Source organism: Schistocerca cancellata, chromosome 4 (assembly GCF_023864275.1).
Source record: "Schistocerca cancellata isolate TAMUIC-IGC-003103 chromosome 4, iqSchCanc2.1, whole genome shotgun sequence".
NCBI lineage: Eukaryota > Metazoa > Arthropoda > Insecta > Orthoptera > Acrididae > Schistocerca > Schistocerca cancellata.
In genome coordinates, this window is record NC_064629.1 from 768,702,385 (window position 1) to 768,728,968 (window position 26,584).

General features: G+C 45.0%; 1 protein-coding gene across 1 annotated transcript in view; it reads left to right on the forward strand.

Annotated features, from left to right (window-relative positions):
* Positions 1-26,584, forward strand: part of LOC126183736 (uncharacterized) — a 1,106,726-nt gene that overhangs the window by 571,867 nt on the left and 508,275 nt on the right. The gene's annotated exons all lie outside the window — the stretch shown is intronic.

Genomic DNA, 26,584 nt, shown 5'->3' on the forward strand with positions numbered 1-26,584 from the left:
GGACGGAACCCACCGGGTGGCAACCGACGTCGTGTTCAAAATGTAGTGCAACATGTTGATTATCTCTTTTTCTACTCTCACCTCGATTTTGATACACGAAACTGTGAACACCACAGCCTGATCTTCTCTTGCGATTCCCCACGGAGAGATGCTGTACGGCTTCATTCTTTGTCATTCGCACTCGTCTGACCACACTGGAAGCGTAAGCGCCGTGTAGCTCATCCTTCAAATGATAGTGCATTGTTGTCGTACACTCCCACCGCTTTAGCCCGGATTGTTGTAGCGTTGTTCCCTCTCAAATTCAGATACTGAATCGTCGCATGATACTCCACTTTACCAGTGGGTTGTGCTGAAATGCGCTACTTTTTTTCCGTCGTGAGCGGTTGTCAGTGTGTAGTAGGACTACAAATATGCAAACTGCAAAGAAAAAAAAAAGGAGATGGTGAAGTGTGAGTAGGGCACGACTCGCGCTCTAAGGTTCCGTACCGATCTCTTCTGTGCAGATACACACCAGGCTCGAAATCTTACAGGATTCGATGAAATACCGCGAGTAATGAGGATAATAGGCAAGAGTCACTACGTTAGTTAAGAACTTGGATGCTACGGGATGCCGGCCGTGGTGGCCAAGCGGTTAAAGGCGCTACAGTCTGGAACCGCGCGTCCGCTACGGTCGCAGGTTCGAATCCTGCCTCGGGCGTGGATGTGTGTGATGTCCTTAGGTTAGTTAGGTTTAAGTAGTTCTAAATTCTAGGGGACTGATGACCTTAGAAGTTAAGTCCCATAGTGCTCAGAGCCATTTTGCTACGGGATGCGCGCTAGAGTAGTCCGTGCAGCTGCAATGATCACTTTGCCCGGATGTCTTAGTGGCCAGAACATCTGCCCAATAAGCAGGAGACCCGACTTCGAATCTCGGTCATGCACAAATTTTCCACTCTCCCCACTGATTTCAATCAATGCCCGCTCGCAGCCGACGTCTGTAATTCCTTTGTGTCTTAATTATGTATGCAGATCGTAATGATGGTAATTTCGCGTGCCTTAATGGCCCAGTGCAAGTCTTCCTATTGGACGCGTATTCAGCGAGTTGCGTGTCCCTAACTGTAACCAGTTATCCAACCAGGGAAAGGGGACCTACATGGAATCCGTACCACATGTTTCTTGCGACTCTTCGCATCGTTGAGAGGTAAAGATTAGGTTAGAACAAAGATTGAAGGAATCGTAGTTCGACAGAGATGGGATCCCTCGACCTCTCGGTTTCTAGGCACTCTCTTTACCGCTTTTTCTTTCTTGTACCGTCAGGAAAGAACGGACACATTCGGCTTCAGGCTGGGTGCAGACAAGTTGGACAGAAGTCTAATTCCGAGGCGTGGTCACGATGCCTCCCCCCTCCCTCTCCCCCTCCTTGCCTGGCACTGTGCTGGTCCCTCACATAGTACTGGCCCTCTTTATTTTTATTTATAAATTTTTTTAATCTTACAACTTGCTACTCAAAAAAGAATGAAACAAAATCGGAGTTAATCCTACATGGCCTTGCCACTTAAAACACAACAAAACTCATTTCTTGTCGTTTCCTGCAACATTTTTTTTGTTTATTTACTATTTTTATTAATTAAAAAATAAGACAAACAAGCCCACAAAAATTAAATAAACTATGTAACACCTGGAAAGAGAACATGAGGAGAAAACTACGAGGACCGGTTAACTGAACCAACACCTTGATGACGAAATACAAAGTTTATCATATTGACGAATTAGTCACGATACCGTGGCAGGTGCAAACTTTCCATTGTATAGCGGCCATCTATAGGTGGAAGACGAGTAGGTCCCTAACACGCCTTCCATCTACAATGTGGCCTAAGAACCATGCAATGGTATTTTACATTGCTCTCGGAAAGTAGGAGGAGCCTGGACGCAATAGAATATCAGCCGATAAGGCAGTCTCAGAGGAGGGAGAGCTAGAAACGGTAATTGTTTTTCTTTTTTTTTTTTAATCAGTGGCAGTTATCTTCGTGACTATCTATGACAGGTAAATCTATGTTGTACCGTGTCTATGGCGGGGGGGAGGGGGGGGCAGCGACTGCCACCGCCATTGGGAGAACATGACGGCTAAGATGACACTACACCGTCTTCCAAGTAGTTTGCTGTGATGGCCGTTCAACCTGGGCCGTACAGTCAACCCCTCCCCCGGACATTAACAAAAACGTGGTAGTGAGATGCTGCCTTTCTAGAATATTAGCCCCCAAATAACTGACTGTAATATAAAACTCACGGACACGTTTTAACTGGAAATTCACTCGACCATCATCGTCAGGCGGATCAAGACTGCCCGGCCGCAGACAGAAAAATAACTGAGACGTGAATGTTTGGACTGCGTGAGAGGTAGTCAGCACGGTGCGCCGAAGAAATAAAACAGACGCTTTCCTTTGAATATCGGGAAGTCCCAGACCACCGAGAGAACGTGCACGCGCAACCACCTAGCATCGTAATCGAAAAATGTGATATTTCCACAGAAAACGATAGACAGATGTTTCAGTTTCCTAGACATCATCGAGGGAAAGAGAAGATCTAAGTGATTAGTATGCTTTGCAGAAGACGTAGGTATCCGGAATTCTGTCTTTTTGAAGCAGGTTAACGGAACGCCGTTCATGCTCCAAGTTTGCTACTTGTATCTTCTCCGTAACAGACTTCCAATTAAGTGTAGCCATTTGGAGTGGAGAACGTTCAGCTATGACTCCTAATATTTATATCTATAGACCACCATCGCCCACGAAATGACAGCATTATCAAAACTGAAAGTGGAGTTCCCTGAGAGAACCCCCTACGGATGGTAATCGGGGCCATTGACAGACACCGCAACTTGGATACCCGTAAAGAAATTATACAAGACCCTACGCTCGTCAATTGTTTACCCAGCGGCTTCCAGTCACAGCAACAGGAATCCACGGCTCACCCGGTCGAACACCTTTTCAAGAGGGCCATGAACAGAAGTAATTGTTACCACCAATGTGACATCACGACATTCAGCTACCTGCGTCAGAGTGGTACGACTAGGAATAAATCTTTGATGCTCAGTGACAACTTTCCCCAGCAACGCAGACAAACGGCTATTCACTGCCATCACCACAGTCTTGTTATCAAAATTTAATAAGGTAATAGGAAGAAATTTTTCAGTTTCTGCTTGACCACAACTTTTATGAGTTAATACAATTTTGCCAGTTTTAAACGAGCCGGGCACAAATCCTTCTTTCAAGACTTCGTACAGTATCAGTGTTAAAGTAGTACCCTACAAAGGCCAAAAACGCACATAGTACTGCTTAGGCAGACCATCTAATCCAGGCCACGTACGAGAAGGCGATCCCCATCTCACAGCATTCGGGAGGACGACGGTTCAATCCCGTCTCCAGCCATCCTGATTTAGGTTTTCCGTGATTTCCCTAAATCGTTTCAAGCAAATGCCGGGATGATTCCTTTGACAGGGCACGGCCGATTTCCTTCCCCATCCTTCCCTAACCCGAGCTTGCGCTCCGTCTCTAATGACCTCGTTGTCGACGGGACGTTAAATAATAACACTAACTAACCATCTCAAAGCGAAAAGCTTCTAAGAACACAACATTATGAGCAGGTATAAATCTGCGACCCAAAGCCTGGACAAATAAATGGGGTGACGTATCGACAGGAACAGGTACCTCACACAGCAAAACTGCGAACTGATGTAGAGCAGACCTGGCGAAATGCTGCACACTGCGGTAGTACGGCACAGGTAAGCACATCTCAGCTAGAGGGAAAAGCAGAACAGTGACATGTGTAACTAGACATGTATACCAAATGAGCGGCGATGATTCCTCTTCCTTGTTTACGCGATACCAGGAGGACCGAAGCACATCCAGTCTTGCTTCCCTCTGACGACTGTAACCTTACCACCGGACATAAATAGCTACGGAGTGAGCATAGCCTACTGCAGTCCGCTGTTAGCAGCGGTGGGGCAAGGTCGTCGTGCCTGTGTCCCCCTGTTAGCGCACCGCGCGCGCGAGTGTTTACCTTCCGCTGCGGCGAGTGACACGCGTCCGTGTCTCGGTAGTGCCATGGCGCACTCGTATCGCAAGTCCACCATTAAGATCACATTTCAAGTGGACTATGCAAGACCTCGAGCACTTGACATTGATCGTTTCATCCGGGAAGAACTTCATATTGCACCTCAAGACATCATTGGGATCCACTTTTCTATAACACAAAGTGTCGTCTACATAAAAATGATCAATGACAAGGCGTGCACTGATGTTGTGTGTCGACACGCTCATGGACTTAAATTCAAGCATTCTGATGGTCACGTAGGAACTGTCACGATCGACCACGCTGGATTAGGCCTTCGCACTCTGAGGGTCTTCGAGCTGCCATTCGAAGTCCCGCCAGATGTTGTGATGACAGCTTTCAAACCATACGGCCACGTGCTAAGCCACTTGGCTGAAAAATGGCAAACGTTTGAAACGTATCCCGTCTTAAATGGAGTGCGACAAATTAAGATTGAACTGACGAAGCATGTGCCATCCTATTTAGTAATTGGCGGCTGCAGAGCCATTGTTATGTACGACGGACAACCGCGTACTTGCGCCGGTTGTGGCCAGGAAGGACATGTCCGATCGGCCTGCATTCAACGCCGACTGACTCAGACACCGGTTGGTGAAGTTCCATCCCCGGCGACGCCTACTTCACTCCCCATCACGTATGCAGCGGCTGCAACCGCAACAGCCCAGGATCGTAACACCTTATTGCAGTCAGTGGTCGATGACAGTGTGGCGGACAGCATATCCCCCTCTACGACGTCATCGGCAGCCTTGCCTCAAGACGGTGATCAATTGTGCCACCAAGACGAGCCTAAAGAGAAGATGGAAGTAGAAACTGAAATTGTCCCGACCTCTGCCTTCCTACCAATGGAGACCGCATCAGATGATTGTCGCCCGCACTCTGACACAGAACAACATGTCCGGAAACAACGGTCCCCTCGAAAACGCAAGAAACGGCGCCATACGCCATCCGATGATTGCCTGCTTCGGATGTGTGACCCGGACGAACAATCGGCCTCGGACGACAATCAGGACTCTACCACCACAACTCACCCTTCCCGTCACGATGCTACGGCGGATACAATTTCTGAGCCTCAGTCTGACAACATCACTTCTGCTACTGAACATGCGCGCGAGCGCTCTACTGACAGCACTCATCAACAGTTACCAATTGCTGCATCTGATTCTTGGGCGGATGATGTCGAGGATGAGCCACAGCAACAGGAGGATGCCGAAGGCAGAGATGCTCCCGCGGCTGTACCCGGCACCGACCAACAACAGTGACTACGGCTGTATCGTCAGCCTCTGTGGGGCCGCCCCTGCCGCCCACACCTGGCCTCCTACACAACCCAGTTGCCGACCTGGCTGACCAAACGTACCGTCTAGCGACGATTAACATCAACAACATACGTGCCCGACACAAACTAAAGATGCTACAGGACCTGCTCAACGCAGCAGACATCGACATTGCGCTCCTTTACAGACTTCAAGGGACCCTATGGCTACACGACTTGGGTCTCACATGCGTCTGCCAATGGCAGTGGTGTGGCGATCCTCCTCCGCGAAGGTATATCCGCAGAAGACGTCGAGTATCTCCCTGACGCCAGAGGCATGGCTCTTACTATCCAAGGAGTCAAACTTATTAACATCTATGCACCGTCAGGATCTGGTCGGCGTCGCGAACGATCCACCTTTTTCGCTCATACAATCACGCCCGTCTTTATGGGCCGTCAGGACGCCTTGATAATGGGAGGGGACTTTAACTGTAGCCAAGCACCTAAGGATCAGTTACCACACCATTCTCCCTGCGCAGAACTTACGACAATTATAAATAATCTTCAATTGGTGGACTCGTGGGAACATGTTTGTGGCGATCGGCCCGGATTTACTCACTACACCAGCCATTCCTCCAGCCGCATCGACCGGATTTACATCTCGCGCTCCATAGCTGTGGGGACAAGAGCTGCCGAAGTTTGGCCCACAGTTTTTTCTGACCACGAGGCCTACATCTGCGCTATTACCCTCGGCCGCCAGAAGGTATGGCACAGCCGTGGTCTTTGGAAGTTGAACGTCGCCCACCTCGCTTCTCAGGAATGCCGCCGCCTTATAGATAACACGTGGGACTCATGTAGCGGCCGGCGTGGTACCTACCGGTCTACACTGTCGTGGTGGTTACTCTGCGCCAAACCAGCCCTCCGGAAGACCTTGATAGGCTACGGCCGAGATGTTGCACCATGGAAGAGACATACCATAGACTTTTACTACAGCATGATAAGGGAATGTACAACACTGCCGTACTCATCTGCACGGCAGGTGACGGTGAACCGTGCCAAGGCACAGATCATCAGATTAACACGTTGCCACCTTGAGGGTGCGATCGTCAGAGCGCGCACTCAAGACAGAGTGGCCCAGGAGGAACCGTCTATGTACCACGTCATTGCAGAACGACGACGCCGACGCAGTACACTGATCCAAGCTATCACGACGGAAGACGGACGACGCCTTGATACCCAGCGCGACATAGGAAACGCCCTTCATGCTCACTACCCTAGGCTATACTCGGAACGTCGACATCCCCCAGAGGTGATCGCCGAAGTCTCTCAACTCACTTATGGCTCGATCTCTCCGACAGCGGCGGCGGATTTGACAGCAGATGTAACGGAAGAGGAAATCATTGAAGCAATACAGGCTGGGGCTGCTCATAAGTCCCCGGGACCTGATGGCCTTCCTCTGGAATTTTACCGGACGTATCAACAATTGCTGGCACCAGCATGGACTGATATTTGCCGCGATCTTATGTCTCCAACGACGCAGATACCTGGGGCCTTCCTAGAAGGACTGATTGTGCCTATACACAAACCACGAGGCGGATCCAGGATCAGTGACTATCGGCCCTTGACCTTACTCAACAGTGACTTGAAGATTTTCACCCGGCTTCTGGCGGCACGCCTAAAGCGATCTGTACGATGTGTTGTGTCGCAGGACCAGGCATCGTTAGGTGGTGACCATAATATTCGCACTGCATTGTGCCGATATAGAGATATGATCGCGCTAGCCAAAGCTGGCCAACTGCCAGGAGTTTCGGCCTCACTCGACTTTAGCCAGGCCTTTGACAGAGTCGACCACACATTTTTGATGGAGGTACTGCGACACATGGGGTATCCGGACGTCATAGTTAATGTACTGATGCGTCTCCTACGCAGCGCGACGTCCAAGGTGTTATATAATGGCCGTCTTACGCCGCCGGTACAGATCCAGCGATCGGTGCGACAAGGCTGCCCTCTTTCGGCGATATTGTACGCCCTCGTCTTGGAACCACTCCTCTGCGGCCTCCGACAACGCCTGACTGGAATATCCCTTGGTGGACACACTTTTTGCTGCACTGCCTATGCGGATGATCTGGTACTCCTTCTTCGCAATAATGACGAAGTTCGTGCAGCACTGGCTTGGGTGGCGACCTACGGCGCGGCATCGGGGAGCCATCTCAATCTCCACAAATCACACGTCCTGTCTATAGGCAGAGGCCTACCCGACGAGAGTGTCGCACCGCTAAGACTCAGTGACACAATCCGCTGTCTTGGCATTGATTTCGCATCTGATATGAAGCGTTCAACAGCCATTAACTACAGACGTTTATTGAATCAGATGAGAGCAGGAATAAGTGACCACCGTCTGCGACATCTAGACCCCCAGCAACGGACACGATATGCTAACGTCTATTTGGCGTCACGTATCCCCCATTTTGCACAGATACTCCCCGTACCACCTACCCTGGCTCACCGCATGTTGGCGGTTTTGGGATCCTTTGTTAATACGGGCATGTTATTTAAGATTCGTTACGAGTCCCTAACCCTCCCGAGGAGCAGAGGGGGTTTAGGCCTTTGTCATGTTCAGAACAGAGCGAAGGCCCTGTTCGTCAGCTGTCACCTGCAACTGTGGCGACGAAGTCCGACGTGCCTCACAAGTCTCTTATTGGAGGCCTTACGACCAATCTCACTCGCACCCCCTGTGATGATATCGGACATCCCAGCACCTTTCTTCTACATTAGCCAGTTCTTCCTTGAATTAAGCTACATCCGCACCGCACTACTACCCACACGCTTGCTGATGACGAGGGCGATATATGCTGCCATGCAAATGAACAGGACGCCGAATGTGATTGAAAGCAAACACCCCACTACAAAGTGTCGCGCTGTGTGGCAGGCAGTGAATGCCACCACCCCTGATACTAACGTGCAATCTGCATGGTACGTAACTGTTAATGGGAAACAGTTGTGCCAGTCCCGCCTACATCACATCCACCTAGCTGATTCACCCTTGTGTGCCACATGCCAAGTGATTGACACGGATGAACATCGTTTCAAATGCGGGTCGGCAAAGGACGTTTGGTATTTGGTGCGTCAGATATTGGCTTTTCTCACACGCACGACTCCCGACAGGATAACTACCCGATCACTTCTTTTCCCCGATGAGATTTATTTCCCAAGAGCAAAAACGAACTCTGTGACGTGGATCAGCGGCCACGCTGTTCACTACCTCTTCGGTAATGGCGAAAAGACAGTACCCGATTTTTGGTATTATCTCAACGAACGACATTGTGCGATCGTCAGGAACCCTAAATATAGGCAATATTTTTCTAATTTTCTTTGGAGCGCATTCCATAATCCGCCTCGCAGCTGGATTATCGATGACATGAGAAGATAACCATAGCACCTCTTCCCAATTCGTTTTTTTTATGAGATTTGAACAAACAACGGAAACAACACAGCAACGAGAAGACAGTCATCGAAAAATTCGCAGCGGACTATAGTATGGAGCATCCTTTGTCGTAACGGGACGACTTCCTATTATTCTGTTTATGTAGCCGCAGAGAAACGGCCTTTCCTTTCATCCATTTGTATAAAAAAAAAAAAGGTTGGTGGTTCGAGCCCAGCCGGGGGGCGGGAAACAAAAAAAAAAAAAAAAAAAAAAAAAGTGCGCCAGTTCTCGACATCAAACCGGCTAGTCACGTAATACTGAGACGTCGCTTCTTGTCTGCAATCTGTGGCAACAGCAAAACTTTAATATTACACGTACTCATCTGTTTTTACATACGTTTCTACACGTTTTAGCAGTAATAACGGCCATGGTGCAATATTTTTGTTGCTACGGCCATCACCAGTTACTTTTCACAGGTACTTACAACAAATCTCTAATAGTGAATATAATATTGATGTGAGGCGGCCGCGCGGGATTAGCTGAGCGGTCTGGGGCGCTGCAGTCATGGACTGTGCGGCTGGTCCTGGCGGAGGTTCCAGTCCTTCCTCGGGCATGGGTGTGTGTGTTTGTCCTTAGGATAATTTAGGTTAAGTAGTGTGTAAGCTTAGGGACTGATGACCTTAGCAGTTAACTCCCATAAGCTTTCACACACATTTGAACATTTGATATGAGGCGCTTTATTTGTTTAAAAATATCAAGACGCAGTATTATAATGTCTTGTATTATAAAGCAAATTTCTGCGATTTTTTCTTTTGCCCGTGTGTTTACGAGAGAGATATGCTAGATAAATTTGCAAGTGCGTTTAAGCTGGCAGTCTGTGTTTACGTACTCGTGCTATGTTCAACAAAGAGGTACGGTGCTATGATACTGTGGCAAAAAAGTACAATACCCTTACTTTTCACAGCTTTAAAACAATTTCAGTTCCAGGTATAAAATTATTAAAATGTCTATAAAATATATATACAAAGTTTCAAGTTCTATCTGTTCTAGCGAAGTAATAACACTCAAAATACACTAAGCGCTATACTGACTAACATGCGCCATCCCAATGACACGTAACTTGAGCAGCAGGAGAAGATGCGAAGTTGCTCGTTCTGCGCATCCGAAACCTCACTCCATAAATATTTATACTCTATGAGCGTTAAGTGATACGTACAGGGAAATGGCGAATATACACTGATGTGACAAAGAAACTAGTATAGGCACGCGTATTCAAATACAGAGATATGTAAATAGGCAGAATACGGCGCTACGGTCAGAAACGCCTATATAAAACAACAAGTGTCTGTGCGCAGTTGTTAGATCGGTTACAGCTGCTAAAATGACAGGTTATCAAGATTTAAGTGAGTGTGAACGTGGTGTTATAGTCGGCGTGCGAGCGATGGGACACGGCATCTCCAGCGTAACGATGAAGTACGACCATTTCACAAATGAACCGTGAATATCACGAATCCTCTAAAACATCGGATCTCCGAGATCGCTGCGGCCGGAAAAAAATCCTGCAAGGACGGGACCAACGAAGACTGAAGCGAATCGTTCAACGTGACAGAAGTGCAAGCCTTCCGCAAATTGCTATAGATTTCAATGCCGGGCCATCACCAAGTGTCAACGAAACATCATCGATATGGGCTTTCTGAGCCGAAGATCCCAATCGCGTACCCTTCATAACTGCACGACAGAAAGCTTTACGCCTCTCCTGGGCCCATCAACACCGACATGCGATTGGAGACATGTTGTTTGGTCGGACGAGTCTCGTTTCAAAGTGTATCGTTGGGATGGACGTTTACGGGTATGGAGACAACGTCATGAATCCATGGACCCTGCATATCAGTCGGGGACTGTTCAAGCTGCTGGATGCTCTGTAGTGGTGTGGGGCGTGTGCAGTTGGAGTGATGTGGGACCCCTGATACGTCTAGAGACGACTCTTACAGGTGACACATGCATAAAGATCCTGTCTGATCTCCTGCATCCATTCACGTCCATTGTGCATTCCGAGCGACTTGAGCAATTCCAGAAGGACAATGCGAAACCCACACATCTAGAGTTGCTACAGAGTGACTCCAGGAACACTCTTATGAGTTTAAACACTTCCGCTGGTCACAAACTCCCCAGACACGGAAATTATTGAGCATATCTGGGATGCCTTGCAACGTGCTGTTCAGAAGAGATCTCCACCACCTCGTATTCTTACGGATTTATGGACATCAGTGCAGGATTAGAGGTGTCAGTTCCCTCCAGCACTACTTCAGATATTAGCTGAATCCATGCCACTCGTGTTGCGGAGCTTCTGTGTGGTGGCGAAGGCTCTACACGATATTAAGCAGGTGTACCAGTTTCTTTTGCTCTTCAGTGTAGCAAAAAAGCAAAGAACGGAAGATCTTTGTTCTCTGTCATTTAAATACGACTGGGAACAGCAATTTTTCTTTACAGAAGTGGGTGAAAACTCATAGTGTTTGCTGTGCCTCGAAATAATAGGCGGCCAGCACGAGTTCACGACTGAACGACATTACAACTCACTTCATAAAGACTAGCGTGGTGTACTGAACTGTGAAGTACAGGTAGCCAAATTAAGGGCGTTTAAGGAAAGGGATGATGTACAACATGTTTTTAATGTAAGTCGTAATAACTGAAACCTATTGAACTCTTTGTTTGATGTGTTACATTCGTATCTATCTTACTGTACAACGTACTGTTTTCAATTTTCCAGAGTGATAATCTCGGTACATCTGCACTGCGGGCGAGTTTCAAAATTGCGTTAAGGATAGCATGGCACGGGAAACCATTTTCCGAAAGGGAGTTTCTAAATGACTATGTCACTGATGCTACAGAACTTTTGTGTCCCACGAACGTTAGCGTGTTTCATGAAATCGGCCCTTCCAGACCAAGAGAGACAGGACGTGTAAGTTTTAGAGCCAGCAATGTGCAAAAGTTAAAAATAAGGCTAAGGACTTTGTCGCTTTCTGTGCTGCGTTGAGTGAAGCAACAGATCTTACAGATACAGCTCAGGTAGTGTTATACATATGAGGTATCGCTAACGCTCTGCGTGTAAAAGCGGACGTTTTGAATTTAGTGGCTTCGAAAGGGACAACGACAGGTGCAGACTTACTCCAAGTCGTCGAGCAAGTGATTGATGGTGTCAGCACGGATTGGAATCGGTTAATTTCAGTGACCGCACCTGGAGCACCGGCAATTTGAGACCATCACAGAGGATTCATGGCTAGGACGCACAGAAGAGATGTATGGAATTCACTGCATTCTACATCCAGAGGCGCTTTGTACAAAATCACTAAAGTTACAAAACCTCATGAAAATTGTTGTGCGTTCTGTAAACTATCGGAAAACGCGTGGGCGTACGCCTCGCCAGTTTCGGCAGTTCTTGGAGGAATTAGGAGAGGAGTGCGACGGCATACTTTACTATATCGAAGCATGCTGGCTTAGCCGAGATAAAATGCTGAAAATATTTTCTGATTTACGTTTGGCCGTTGTACATTTCTTACATGAGAAGGGAAAAAGTGAATCGAAATTAGAGGACATTGACTGGATATCAGAGCTTGCATTTCTCGTGGACATTACGTCTCACATGAACGGACTGAAAGTAAGTTTACGAAGTGAAAATAATTGAATTCCTTATTGTGAAAAGTAAATGCTTTTGAAAGGAATGTTGCTCTTCGGCAGAGCCAACTATTGTCTCAAAACAGAGTATATTTCCCTACACATGGTTACGTCCAAGAAAGGGCTAAATTTCAAGAATACGTGTCAATAATTGTAAAAATTTGGGAGCAATTTCGACCACGATTCGTCGATGTTAGGAGCATGGCTCCTATCGTTCGTTACTTTGTACAGTCGTTTTCAGCATCAGCTAAAAATGCTCCCAACGATCTACAGATGGAGCTGATCGACCAGCAGAGCAACACACGGCTACATTGCCATTGTAGATGGCTATCAAGATTTAAGTTAGTGTAAACGTGGTGTTATAGTCGGTGCACAAGCGATGGGACACAGTATCTCCGAGGTAGCGATGAAGTAGGGATTTTCCCATACGACCAATTCACGAGTGTACCGTGAATATCAGGAATCCGGTAAAACATCAAATCTCCACCATCGCTGCGGCCGCAAAAACATCCTGCAAGAACGGAACCAAACGGCGACTGAAGACAATCTTCAGCGTGACAGAAGTGCAACCCTTCCGCTAATTGCTGCAGATTTCAAGGCTGGGCCATCAACAAGTGTCAGCATGCAAACCATTCAACGAAACATCATCGATATGGGCTTTCGGAGCTGAAAGCCCACTCGTGTAAAGCCTTACGCCTCGCATGCGCCCCTCAGCCTGGAAACATGTTGCCTGGTCGGCCGAGTCTCGTTTCAATTCGTATGTGACACTCCACACGTCCATAATTCTTACAGAGTGGCTCCAGGAACACTCTTCTGAGTTTAAACACTTCCACTGGCCACCAGACTCCCCAGACATGAACATTATTAAGCATATGTGGTATGCCTTGCAACGTGCTGTTCAGAAGACATCTCCACCGCTCGTACTCTTACGGATGTATGGACAGCGCTGCAGGATTCATGGTGTCCATTCCCTCCTGCGCTGCTTCGGACGTTAGTCAAGTCCATGCCACTTCTCCGTGCTTGCGGGGGCTCTCCACGATGTTAGGCAGGTGTATCAGCTTCTTAGGCTCTTCAGTGTATATCCATGTTCAGATCTATTTATGTATGTGAAAGATTTTTCTCCATAATGAAAATAAATAAATGAACGTTTCTATCGAGTATTAATGCTAAAAATCTTCGCAATCGCTTGCTTTTATAAATGTCACGTGCTTTTGTATCTGACATTAACTTTATGGTTTCAAATCACCACTGATTCAGATTTCTTTCTTTTTCTGGTTTAAAACTGTTATTTACTATCTGTGCCTCATACTGCTCCATGTTACGTAGGCGAACATTGTTATCTCAAAAATTTGGTATAAAATGTTTGTTCGAGGCTTAAAAAAAAATATCCCTTAATTATTGAGAGTCATGCTGGATACCTCAGACAGTAAGAATATTTAGGTATCTAATAATGTGGGCGTAAAACAAATCCGGCATATTTATGCACCATTTGTTTTAATGTTTTGTTTTATAACTGTAACGTTTGTTGATAAGGCGGTTGAGTAACTCAATACCTTTCCACAACTGCATTGCACACTGTGAAATGAGCACGAGAGTGTCCAAGGTACATTGTATCCCAGCTACTAGATATCTGTATCTACATTTACGTGATAACTCTGCTATTCACGATAAAGTGCCTGGCATAGGGTTCAATGAACCACCTTCAAGCTGCCTCTCTACCGTTCCACTCTCAAATTTGGTTGAATTTACAGCCTTATCTGTGTGACTTATCAAAATTTAGCGGTTTTCTTTTAATACTCATGTGAATAACTTCACACTTTTCTTTATTCAGGGTCAATTTCCAGTCGGAGCGGTGACATCTGTGCTTAGACACGTACACTAAATGAGAGGTGACGGTTCCATTTCCATGTTCGCACGTCTGGTGGGTGTACACACTGTGAACAAGAAGTTGCACATGTACAGCAGTTCCGCACACGTGCAGAACTTGATAAACGTTAAATTCTTTGACATAAAACCAATACATTTTTTCCTTCTTAAGCCGGAGTGTCACGGCGAGTAGCCTCGCACCAATGTGCTTTCCGATAAATAAATAAAGAACGCAAGTAACTATTATGCACTAAACTTTACAACTTTACCTAACGATTCAAAAAAGTGTCATGCTGACATCGTTCAATGTGTTTTTTGTGGAGCAAATGATGATCTAATGCTTAACTGAAAATATTGATAATTTAAATTACTATATCTTTTACACAAATAAAGTTAAAGAGTTTATATTTTCAACATTTATCATTTTAATGATGCGCTTTTACATGAAATGTCGATCGTTGAGATCGACCAAAGCGTTCAGATTTTAGCATTAAGGTCTTTGTTACAAGACTTGTTAATTTCACTTTTACAGTAAATACTAAACTAGATGGTGTTCCATGTGTGGACGATCTCTTATAATTCGAAACTCGATGACAGCACGCTGTTTCTCAAGCACCGACGTAGTTCCATTACACACCGCCATTTCACAAACAATATTTCGAAGCCCTCTAGCGGCAGATGCTTCCAAATATGTAGACATGCAGAATAAAGGTGTAGAATGTCATTAAAGTTTGTTTTATGTAAAAAGATTTAAGAGATTTCACGTAAAAATTCGGTGGTAGTACTTTTCAGCATGACTTCATAGCAAACCCTACCGAACAATACAGAAGTGGTAGGATCTAAGTCACATTTCAGACCATATCCCTAGATGCGATCTGAATTAGTTAAACATTCGTGTGCACATACCAATATTGAATTCACTTTTGCCTTGTTCACGCAGTTCAGATTCTCTTCCATAATCCCTACCTCCGTTAGTAAAATCTCGATTCCGGCCATAGTTAATACTGTGTTAATATAAAGTCGCTTAAAGTCTGAGAATAAAAATCACCTGAAGTTAGCTGCAAAAATGAGAACATTTGCAGTAATATTCAATAAACTAAACACATATTTGTTCATGTAATAATTTTCCAGAAAGGTATAAAGGGGCAGTTTTTTAATTATGTTAACATTCGAAAACAATCATCTGTACAAAATGAAGCGACATTCTTTCATATGGGCGTCTCTTAGCAAGTGAATCAGTAACGTGACTAGTATTTTAAATTGCATCCTTTATTGTCCTCTTGAAACGATAATGTTTACTCCAGCTATAACAGTACAGAAATTAGCTAGCCTCATCTACCGATTCTCTTATTGACAAAACTAACTTCCTTCTACGACAATGAATAGATGTACTTCACAGTGGCTGCGTAATGTTTGTTGGTGCTCTTCACAACTCAGTGAGTATATTATTAGATATTCTCAGATACACACTTACTTTTACTCTACAACACCGGCTTTAACACAAAAACAGCCTACAAGGCACAATTTCACGTCCAGGATATTCAACAGCCTTATGTCAAAAAGCGACTGATGTCCACCTCTGGATAAAAACTGTGTAGATTCCGCCACTTGCCGAATATAAATATTTTAAGCTGTCTCTCGCAGAATATTTACATGTTTGCAGCTTTAAAGTTTTCTAAACTCTTAACGAAAGCAGTTATTTTTGAAGGTATACAAACACAACTTAGTTCAATATATGTCAGTCACAGGACAAAGAAAACCTTAAACTTTGCGTGATGTACTGAACGCACACTAATATTCTTTCCTCGTCCTTTCATGAAACATCATTGTGTAACACTTTTGTGACAACCTTCAATTCGTTCTTCATTATATCCTGGTTAGTATGAAACAGTATCTAGTTATTTCGACAGAATATAATCATCATACTATAATCATTATTTATATTAAGGTGACATTTGAAAAATTTAACCCTCAATTACTACTATTAATTTCAATATCATCTGCTTACTACTATAACTAGGTAGCGTAAAACGCGTTAAAAAATTTCTGGGAAATTTAAAACTCCACTGTACACAAAATGTTTAAGATAATTATGATCTGATGTGTTCATTTAATGTGAAGATGTGTGCTTTACGGTTTGTACTAATTTTCCTTTCAAAATTGGTTTATGTTTACTAAAAAAGTATGTATCTTCTTGTGCACTGGTCGAGGTGTCAAGTTACCTAATAGTGATTTCCAAAATAAACCAATTGCACCATATTCCAGAATGGCTGTAATTATTTATTACAATGGCGCATCTTCAGAAATAAACTGTTACTCATTCACTTTTCGACCTTCAAACACAGCATAAAAGTTACAAAACAGTTGTAATTTTCAGAAGTAATTCGTTGCACCTTCAGATGATGGTTCATATCCTTTGCGATGTCCTTGATGTAGTTCATTCTCCTAAAATGTCCGATTCCTGATTCTAGTGCGGGAAGCAATGACTTGAATAGGAACATGAAATCATTAGACATTTTCGTGTTTAGACGTGTACAAAAATTTGGAATCTGAGAATATCTTGTTGATTTTTCTTGTTTTCTTACTTTAGTCCAGACCTCTGATATTCTCGTCAAAACTTGATGGAGATCAGAGTTTACGAATGTCCTATCTGAGGTCTGTGATCTCTTCTTGCCTTCTCCTCTCGAGCTCTGTCATTTACTAAAATGTGGAAATTATAATAAAGTTTAAGATCATCTTTATTGACCTCTACGCTATTGTAGGCCATGTATACACTTTACTGGTCACTTTTGCGATGCAAAAACTGAAATTATTATGTTGTAATGAAAATATCTTCTTGTACGAGTAAATATGGGCTTTACCTGCTTCAATACTATTTTCTGCGTACACACATTTGTACAGGGAGCACATGAGTGTGATTTTAAATGACAGATTGAGGAGTTTTCTTTTTGCCCCAGAACGATAAGAGCGAGATTCAACAACTGCAAAACTTTCGATGTCATTCCTCGCACTTTCCAAAAGTTCTGGCAAAGTTTCTTTCTTTATGTGATACCCCATTTGTCTTCTGCATTTGCGTTTACGGATATTCTTTTCTTCATAGCTATATGCACAACACATTCACAGGGTCAAACTGTATTTAAAAACATTTTCTTTCAAACTTTCGACAGGAGAATAAGCAGTCATTTTCAAGGCACAAACTGGCTATGAAAGTGATGTGTGTTTACATATTCATAATCGGCGGTTCTCAAAACTTTGCACGGCTGCATTCCCATGAATTATTGGAACTTTCAATTTATAACTTTCTGTAACTCGACGTTTAGTTTTATTCAGTTGCGACAAGATAGATTACTACTTTTAGAAATTTTTATCCGTACATTGGATTATTTCAGGTGACGTATTATTGCTTTCCCCAGCAATGATATAGATCCGTAGCTGTTTTCTACATAACGTCTCTGCCATTGCGTTTATAAATCGCTGTCGCAGTAATGTCTCCTATCTCACTACTTCAGCATCCTCTTCAATCCAGCTTTTGGTCAAATGCTTGAGCAGAGAGGAAACAAAACTGCCTGGAAAATAAACAATGGATTATTGTCCTAATTTTGATAGCCAACCAAAGAGTGGGAAGTGGACAAACCGGTTATCAAATTTTTGTAAAATTTAGTTTTGCAAAGACTGATTTACTTGCTTTAAAGTAATCGGTGTAATTAAGCATAATGCAATTACTGATTTGAGGGAAAATTGGAATCCTTCACGAATAGTGCTTGCTAGCGTGGTATATGTGTGTCAAGTAGTTCGTTTCTTCAAGGCCTAGCTATTTTGCCCATAAGAAGTTACATTCGTGTATAAATTGTGGAACTATATCTTTCACGTTGAAAACTGAAGTGAATATCAAATTTCAGCATAAATTACTAATTCACTACTTTATCTTGATCTGTCTTTTTTTTAATATTAACAGAATACTGATCGATATTAAAATATATTGCATTTCATGTTTCTTAACAAAATATCAAAATTAGAAAATAAACATAATAGTTGAAAAACGGTCAATTGCTTTGTGAAGTGATTGGTCTAAGAGCAAGAAATAAAATAAATTAGAGAGACATTTGACGCCGATCATTTGCATTACAAGATTTCGTGCAATAATCAAAGGCGCGTCAAATATTCCTCTACTGTATTTCGTTTGTTACTCTTGGAAAACTCATTTAAGACAATATTTTAATCTGTTTTTACAATGCTCTTTAAAATCCTTATCACAAACTTGAATGTTCATGTGATGACATTTTCATGAAGATTATCTTTCTCTTTCTAACGTGCTGGCTACAATTCTCTGCTAGTGGTTCACAACCGCTGCGTTTTCTCTTATTTGTTCTCCATGTTTTACTTTTTCAGAGCAGCTTACCTAGACCTTTAACCGCTTTCGGTGACCTTAGAACACATTTTTACCACGTCGTGTGTGCAGGTCAGCCCAGCTCGAACACCAGCGGTGTTAATCTCGGCCTAGCTGACCGCAGTCTGGTCCAGGGCAGCAGAGCTCCGGCTTTGTAAGCCCCTGTGAACAGTTTCGTAAAATCCAGCTAATCTGGATTTACTCTCTTACTTCAGACTGACAACTTCAACACTAACAAGGCCACTCGATGTCCAGTGTGCTAAAACCACTACGAGACAACGACACTGAACGTAAACATTAGAGGGTAGTCGTAATCACGGCCATCGATGTTGATACACTTTTATACCAGAATATACGTAACTCTGATGACTTTCGTGTCATCTGGACAGCCTTATGACCTCATAAATCAGTAGTTGTTGATCGAGCGAGCAGGTACAGTGATTAAGGCAAGAGTTGTCTGCATCTGCATACACTGCCAGAAAGAAAATCCAGTACCCTCAAGTACGAGGTCATTTTATTGACATGTAAAATGACATCTAGTTCATTATTGCAGGAGTACATGATAAAAAATTCACACCAAATTAACACTCATGTCAGAGGTGCCAAAACAGTCACACCAGCCACACGAGTTCACAGTGTAACCCCTCTCCTACCACTCTGACAGCAACGCAGGCGTGTATTCTCGCATGCCAACGATCCTTAAAGTGATGAATGGTATAATGCCATAGATTTTCTCAACTATCTTTCGCTTGTTGTTACAGTTAGGCAATGGTTCTTGCAAGTCCTGGAAAACAAGGAAGTCCACACTTCATAATGTCCCACACATGTTCAGTTGGCGAGAGATATAGTAACTACGTTGGCCATGGCAGGTGTCGTACACAACGAAGGGCAAGTTGCGTCGCAGAAGTCGTATTTGGACGTGCGTTTTCTTGCTCAGAAAGTACATATTCTTCCTTTCGAGGAAATGGCAGTAGCGTGGGGATAAAGCCTCGGCAATGTAGCGGGCACTGGCTACTTTACCCTGGCCAAACACCATATGTGGCCACGAGCTCTAACTGATAGCCCACCACGCCTTGATGCCAGCGATGGTACGTGTGTTTTGTGGGTGAATGCACAGTGGAGAAGGCAGTTCACTAGGTCTGCGTCGTACCCTGATGCGTCCATCACTCGCAGACATCATCTACTGTCATCATTCCACTCTCCAATTAACACTTTAACGGCAGCAAAGAATCTATGCTTGGCGGTGTCGTGGTGTCAGTGGTAGTCTGACTAGAGACTCACATGGTCCTCATACTCCTGCAATCAGGCGATTCCCAAAGGTACACTATGTGATCAAAGGTATCCCGAACCTGGCTGAAAATGACTTACAAGTTTGTGGCGTCCTCCCTCGGTAATGCTGGCATTCAGTATGACGATGGCCAACTATTAGCCTGAATGACAGCTCCCATTCTCGCAGACATACGTTCAATCAGGTGCTGAAAGGTTTCTTGGGGAATGGCAGCCCATTATTCACGAGTGCTGCACTGATGAGAGGTATCGATGTCGGTCGGTGAGGCCTGACACAAATTCGGCGTTCCAGAACATCCCAAAGGTGTTCTATAGGATTCAGGTCAGGCTAATGCGCAGGCCAGTCCATTACACGGCCTTTCTTGTCGTGTAATCGCAGTAATCACAGTCTGTGCATTATGAACTGGTGCGTGATCGTGTTGAAAGATGCAATCGCCATGCCCGAATTGCTCTTCAACAATGGGAAGCAAGAAGGTACTTAAAACATCAATGTAGGCCAGTGCTGTGATAGTGCCACACAAAACAATGAAGGGGTGCAAGGCCCCTCAAAGAGAAACAAGACCACAACATAACACCACCGCCTCCGAATTTTACTGTTGGCACTGCACGCGCTGGCAGATAACGTTCACTGGGCTTTCGCCATACCCACACCCTACCATCGGATGGCCACACTGTGTACCGTGATTCGTCACTCCACAGCACGTTTTTCCACTGTTCAGTCATCCAATGTTTAAGCTCCTTACACCAAGCGAGGCGTCGTTTGGGTTTGATGTGTGGCTTATGAGCAGCCGCTCGTCCATGAAATCCAAGTTTTCTCACCTCCTGCCTAACCGTCATAGTACTTGCAGTAGATCCTGATGCAGTTTGGAATTCCTGTGTGATAGTAATCCTATTACACATTACGACACTCTTCAAATATCGGCGGTCTCTGTCAATCGACAGACGAGGTCGGCCTGTACGCTATTGCGCTTTTCGTGCCCCTTCAAGTGTCCACTTAACTATCACATCGGAAACAGTGGACATAGGGATGTTTAGGAGTGTGGAAATCTCGAGAACAGACGTATGACACATGTGACACCCAATCATCTGACCACTTTCGAAGTCCGTGAGTTCCGCGGAGCGACCCATTCTGCTCTCTCACTATGTCTAATGACTACCGAGGTCGCTGGTATGGAGTACCTGGCAGTAGGCAGCAGCAGACTGCACCTGATATGAAAAACGTATGTTTTTGGGAGTGCTCAAAAATGGTTCAAATGGCTCTGAGCACTATGGGACTAAACTTCTGAGGTCATCAGCCCCCTAGAACTTAGAACTACTTAAACCTAACTAACCTAAGGACATCACACACACATGCCCGAGGCAGGATTCGAACCTGCGACCGTAGCGGGCGCGGTTCCAGACTGTAGCGCCTAGAACCGCTCGGCCACCCCGGCCGGCCTTTTGGGAGTGTCCGGATACTTTTGATCACATAGTGTACCTGAGTCACAGGAGTCGCAACATGTAACCGGATTTCGTCCCTAGAGGATATTCGGCCTGCCCTCATTGCTCACACATTGTGTCGATCTTGACGTGTGAGTGTACACTGCTAACGACCAGAATCGGTTCTACCGTGTGGGAATGTTTCACAGACCACTGCTGAAAGCAGCGGCACACTGTTTTGCCCAACATGTGCTGCAATCAGATGATACGTCTATCCAGCTTCTCGGAAGCCCTCAATGCGACCCGGTTCAAATAGATGAAGCTTCACTATCATTACAACCCTGCAGTATGCACATGTTATACCCTGGCGCCATTGAACACAGTCCTCGAGAGTCCTGCACATTTTTCTTTTTTTCGCATGTGTGTACTCCGCAAGCAGACGGTGCTTCCTACCGCTATTATCGATTTTCTGTCCTCCAAACTTAGTGCTCAGGAGGGACAGGATTCATATCCTAGTCCGACTATCAGGAATGAGGTTTTCTATGTTTTTCCAAACCACTTATAATTACTCTAAAACTAACAGGGTCGATTTCCTTCACCATCTCAGTCTATTCCAACAATTTCTTCTATCCATAAGGACATGTCTGTCACAGAATCTTATATCCTAATCTTGATTCCCCTAAGTTTTGCTTTTGATTGTACCATGCAGGACTTCTTACATCAATAGAAAGCTTTAAATATTGGCATTAAAAATAACAGAACTTCCTTGATTTAAACTGTCTTGTGTTGCAAGTGCATACATAGCGCAGACTTCGCTGGAATTCAGCTACGCGTCTCTTGTTCCATTAACTAAACAAAAATATTTCCCCGCACTTGTCAATTGTTGTAAACACTGTAACAATTCTCTCTACAGATCACTTTATCTCTGTCACTTCTTCCACTGCGCCAATTCAGATGAGCAGTTAGTTTCCAGTAGATCTGAAACATTATTCTTCCAACTGTGGTCTGTGGCTAACTACTCAAGATACTTCTGTAGGACATCTCGTACACAAAGCTTTCTGCTGTTCGTACAAAATGTAAGGTTTTTGAAATGAAACAAACTGAAATAATCGTATGGCACTGAGGGCTGGGAGTCCCTTCGGCCGCTGAGTTCAAAGTGGTTCAAATGGCCCCGAGCATTATGGTACTTAACATCTGTGGTCATCAGTACCCTAGAACTTATAAATACTTAAACCTAACTAACCGAAGGACATCACACACATCCATGCCCGAGGTAGGATTCGAACCTGCGACCGTAGCGGTCACGTGGTTCCAGACTGAAGCGCCTAGAACCGCACGGCCACCGCTGAGCTCCAAATCTTTTCTGATTACCCTACATTAGGTTACTTGCGCGTCGTTTATGATGAAATGATATTGAGAACAACACTACAGCCAGTCCCTGAGAGGAGAAAATGTCCGACTCGGCTGGGAATTGAACCTGGGATAGATGCATGGCAGTCTCAGGCACTAACCACTCCGCTAGGGGTACGGACTTTTGCAATAACATGTCAGAAAACAGAAACTGACTTCAAAACTATTGTAATGTGATATGTAAGCACAGATGTCTTCATCCTTTTGTGTAATATCAAAAGACGACGCACGAGGTCAACAGGTCCGAACTTTTCGATTCACCTTTCTATCCACACTACTTTCAGTTCCCGGTTGTGTTTCATCCGGACCTGAGCAATCTTCTTATTCTTCTTCTACTTACGTCTGACTGTAGAGAGTTTCCTGTATTATCCTTACGTGAGCATGTGTTATTAAATTCTAGTAATCCAGGAAGTCATCTTGTTCGTTCGGGCAACTGACTGTTATTAAACCTGCATCTACCCCTGCATGTCTTAAACTGACCTGTTTCCTCCTTTTTTGAAGTGAATGTAAGTGGAGGCCATGGCATAAGGATTCTTACTGTGAAAGCTTTATCCAATCTTTTGAATTCATTCTTAAAACCTTCCATAATGCTTCAAAGCATGACGTCCTTTGGTAAGAGGGATCCAGCTGACGTACCGCTTGGTGTTGATGGAGAGCTGTAAGATATGATATGGCACCCTCTACTTCTGTCTACAACAGAAGCACAACATAACTCTACCCATGCACTCATCGTAGACCCCCTAAACTGAAAACATTACTTAAGATACAATAAACTTTCCGAAAACCAGGTATTAATGTGCACGTAAGAAGCAATTTTCAAATACATATCTTCAACTATCTCTCGTGGTGTCGCAATCGGTAGCGTTGCGCGACACTGGGTGGATGCAGTATGCTGTAGTGGTTGGCGGCACTGTTGACGGGCTGCAGGTCTACAGTTCAAACTCGATCACCAGCAGTTAGTTCTTATTTAGTATTTATTCTTTCTGGAGGGTGCAGCCGGCCGTTGTGGCCGTGCGGTTCAAGGCGCTTCAGTCTGGAACCGCGTGACCGCTACGGTCGCAGGTTCGAATCCTGCCTCGGGCATGGATGTGTGTGATGTCCTTAGGTTAGTTAGGTTTAAGTAGTTCTAAGTTCTAGGCGACTGATGACCACAGATGTTAAGTCCCATAATGCTCAGAGCCATTTGAACCGTTTTTCTGGAGGGTGCGTGAAATAGCTAATTTCTGTAATGTTTGTATACTGTGGAATATTCGATGTTTTATTAAGTACTGGCATTCTGGAACGTCCGACCCCGGTAGCTGAAAGGTCAGCGTGGCGGATTGTCAATCCTCTGGGCCCGCGTTCGATTCCCGGCTGGGTCGTGGAATTTTCTCCGCCCAGGGACTGGGTGTTGTGCTGTCCTCATCATCATCCTATCATCCTCATCGACTGCAGGTCGCCGAAGTGGCGTCAAATTGAAAGAGCAGCACCCGGCGAACGGCCTGCCCGACGGGGGGCCCTAGCCATACGATTAAATAAATAAAAACACTCTGGAATATTCGATTTTTGTATAAGTAGCAGCTCTCTCCCTTCAGTAGTTCAGTACCGTTTAAAATGTGTTAGTCTCCGTAATAAATGTGCATTCAGTTCTAAGTGTTGTTTTTAATGGTTGACCCTGCTTTCGGATTTGGACTGGGATACGGTTACGGCAGTATCATTTCTCTTTATTTTAGTTCACAGTATACATCTACACTAAGGTGACAAAAGTCATGAGATACATCCTAATATCGTGTAGGAAATCCATTTGCCCTGCGTAGTACAGCAACTCGACATGGCATGGGCTCAATCAGTCGATGGATGCCTCTGCCGAAATATAGAGTCTTGTTGCCTCTATAGATGTTCATAATTGCCGGTGCATGATTTTGTGCACGAATTGAACTTTCGGTTATGTCTCATAAATGTTCGATGGGATTCATGTTCGGCGGCCTGGGTAGCCAAATAATTTGCTCGAACTGTCCAGAATGTTCGTCAAAAAAGTCGCTAACATCTGTAGTCCGGTGACATGGCCCACTGTTATCCATACAGACTGTATCCTGAAAGAGGCAATGGAGATCCGGCTGCATGACGAGGTAATAAATAAAGACAGCGGTTTCCAGTTAAGCGACGCCTATGATCCAGCCTTGAGTATGATTAAAACACAACGACATTCTACACGTAAATCCGCTCTCCTCAGGACACGTGAAGCAGGAGGCGCATTGTCACCACGGCGGGAGGGTTCCGCACGCGGCCGTGGCAGCGGAAGGACTGCGCTCTGTAATCTGTCGCGAGGCGCCGCACTTCCCCCACCACCTGGCGCCGCACTTCCCCCACCACCGGCCGCGGACCGCACGGAAGCGCCAAGAGGGAGGCTGCGGGAGAGGGGTACAGATTGTATAAAGTCGACATCCATCAGAGATCAATCACTCTCCAGGAACGCCTGAAGATGGCCAGAAGTCGGCTTGCCGCGCCTACTGGACGACGCCACCAGGCTGAATACCCGAGAAATTCTAAGATTTCCGTACGCCAGGAAAACTTCAGATCACGCATTATATCTGGTTGCGTACGACAAACTCCCGTTGACAAAATCTACCATCTTACAAGCATAGCACCCCCAGATATCATTCGAAGAATAGCAACAGTGTTTGAGAAGAAGAAACAGGAAAATCATTGCAGGCATCCCATGTTTGGAAGCGAAGCGTCGCATCGTAGGCTGAAGTAAGAATTAGCTTTCCTCAAACAACTGAAGCCATAACATGACCGTATTCCGCTAGCTGAATATAACTGTGGCGAAACAAAGCAACCTGAAATAACAACTAAAACCTAAATGAAGAACCCGCTGCTGGTTTTCAACTACCCTACCAATCGCGGAAGATGGCCGGCCGGTGTGGCCGTGCGGTTCTAGGCGCTTCAGTCTGGAACCAAGTGACCGCTACGGTCGCAGGTTCGAATCCTGCCTCGGGCATGGATGTGTGTGATGTCCTTAGGTTAGTTAGGTTTAATTAGTTCTAAGTTCTAGGCGACTGATGACCGCAGAAGTTAAGTCGCATAGTGCACAGAGCGATTTGAACCATTTGAACCAATCGTGGAAGACTTTGAACAGACTGTGAACTGGAGCGACGCGTTGCAAACAAAACTTGAAGCGGTTGGGCTACGTTAGTGGAGATGCAACCTGCTAATGTGGAGAACTTCAGGACAGTGAACACTTCTTGATCTTCGGAAGTTGTCTGAAGGCTGTACGCTGGAAACCTGGTTTCAGCAAATGTCCCAGCAATCAACCCTCCGAACTTGGAGCCCCAAAATGAACTTGACATGTACAAAGTCTAATGTATGTATTATAGTATATTGTACTGTATTATTTTGAATATGTAAATAACTGTACTGTCCTGGACACGAAAATAGTAATAGTGATATAATAAAAGTCCTTTCATTATTCATTATTATTTGCAACGGCCTTGCCGCAGTCGATACACCGGTTCCCGTGAGATCACCGAAGTTCTGCGCTGTTGGCCGTGGCCGGCACTTGGATGGGTGACCATCTAGCCGCCATGCGCTGTTGCCATTTTTCGGGGTGCACTCAGCGAATAGTAGCGGCTTCGGTCAAGGATACCATCACAACGACCGGGAGAGCGGTGTGCTGACCCCACGCCCCTCCTATCCGCATCCTCATCTGAGGATGAAACGGCGGTCGGATGGTCCCGGTAGGCCACTCGTGGCCTGAAGACCGAGTGCTTTTTTTTTTCATTATTATTTCGTAACGTATTGTGTTGTG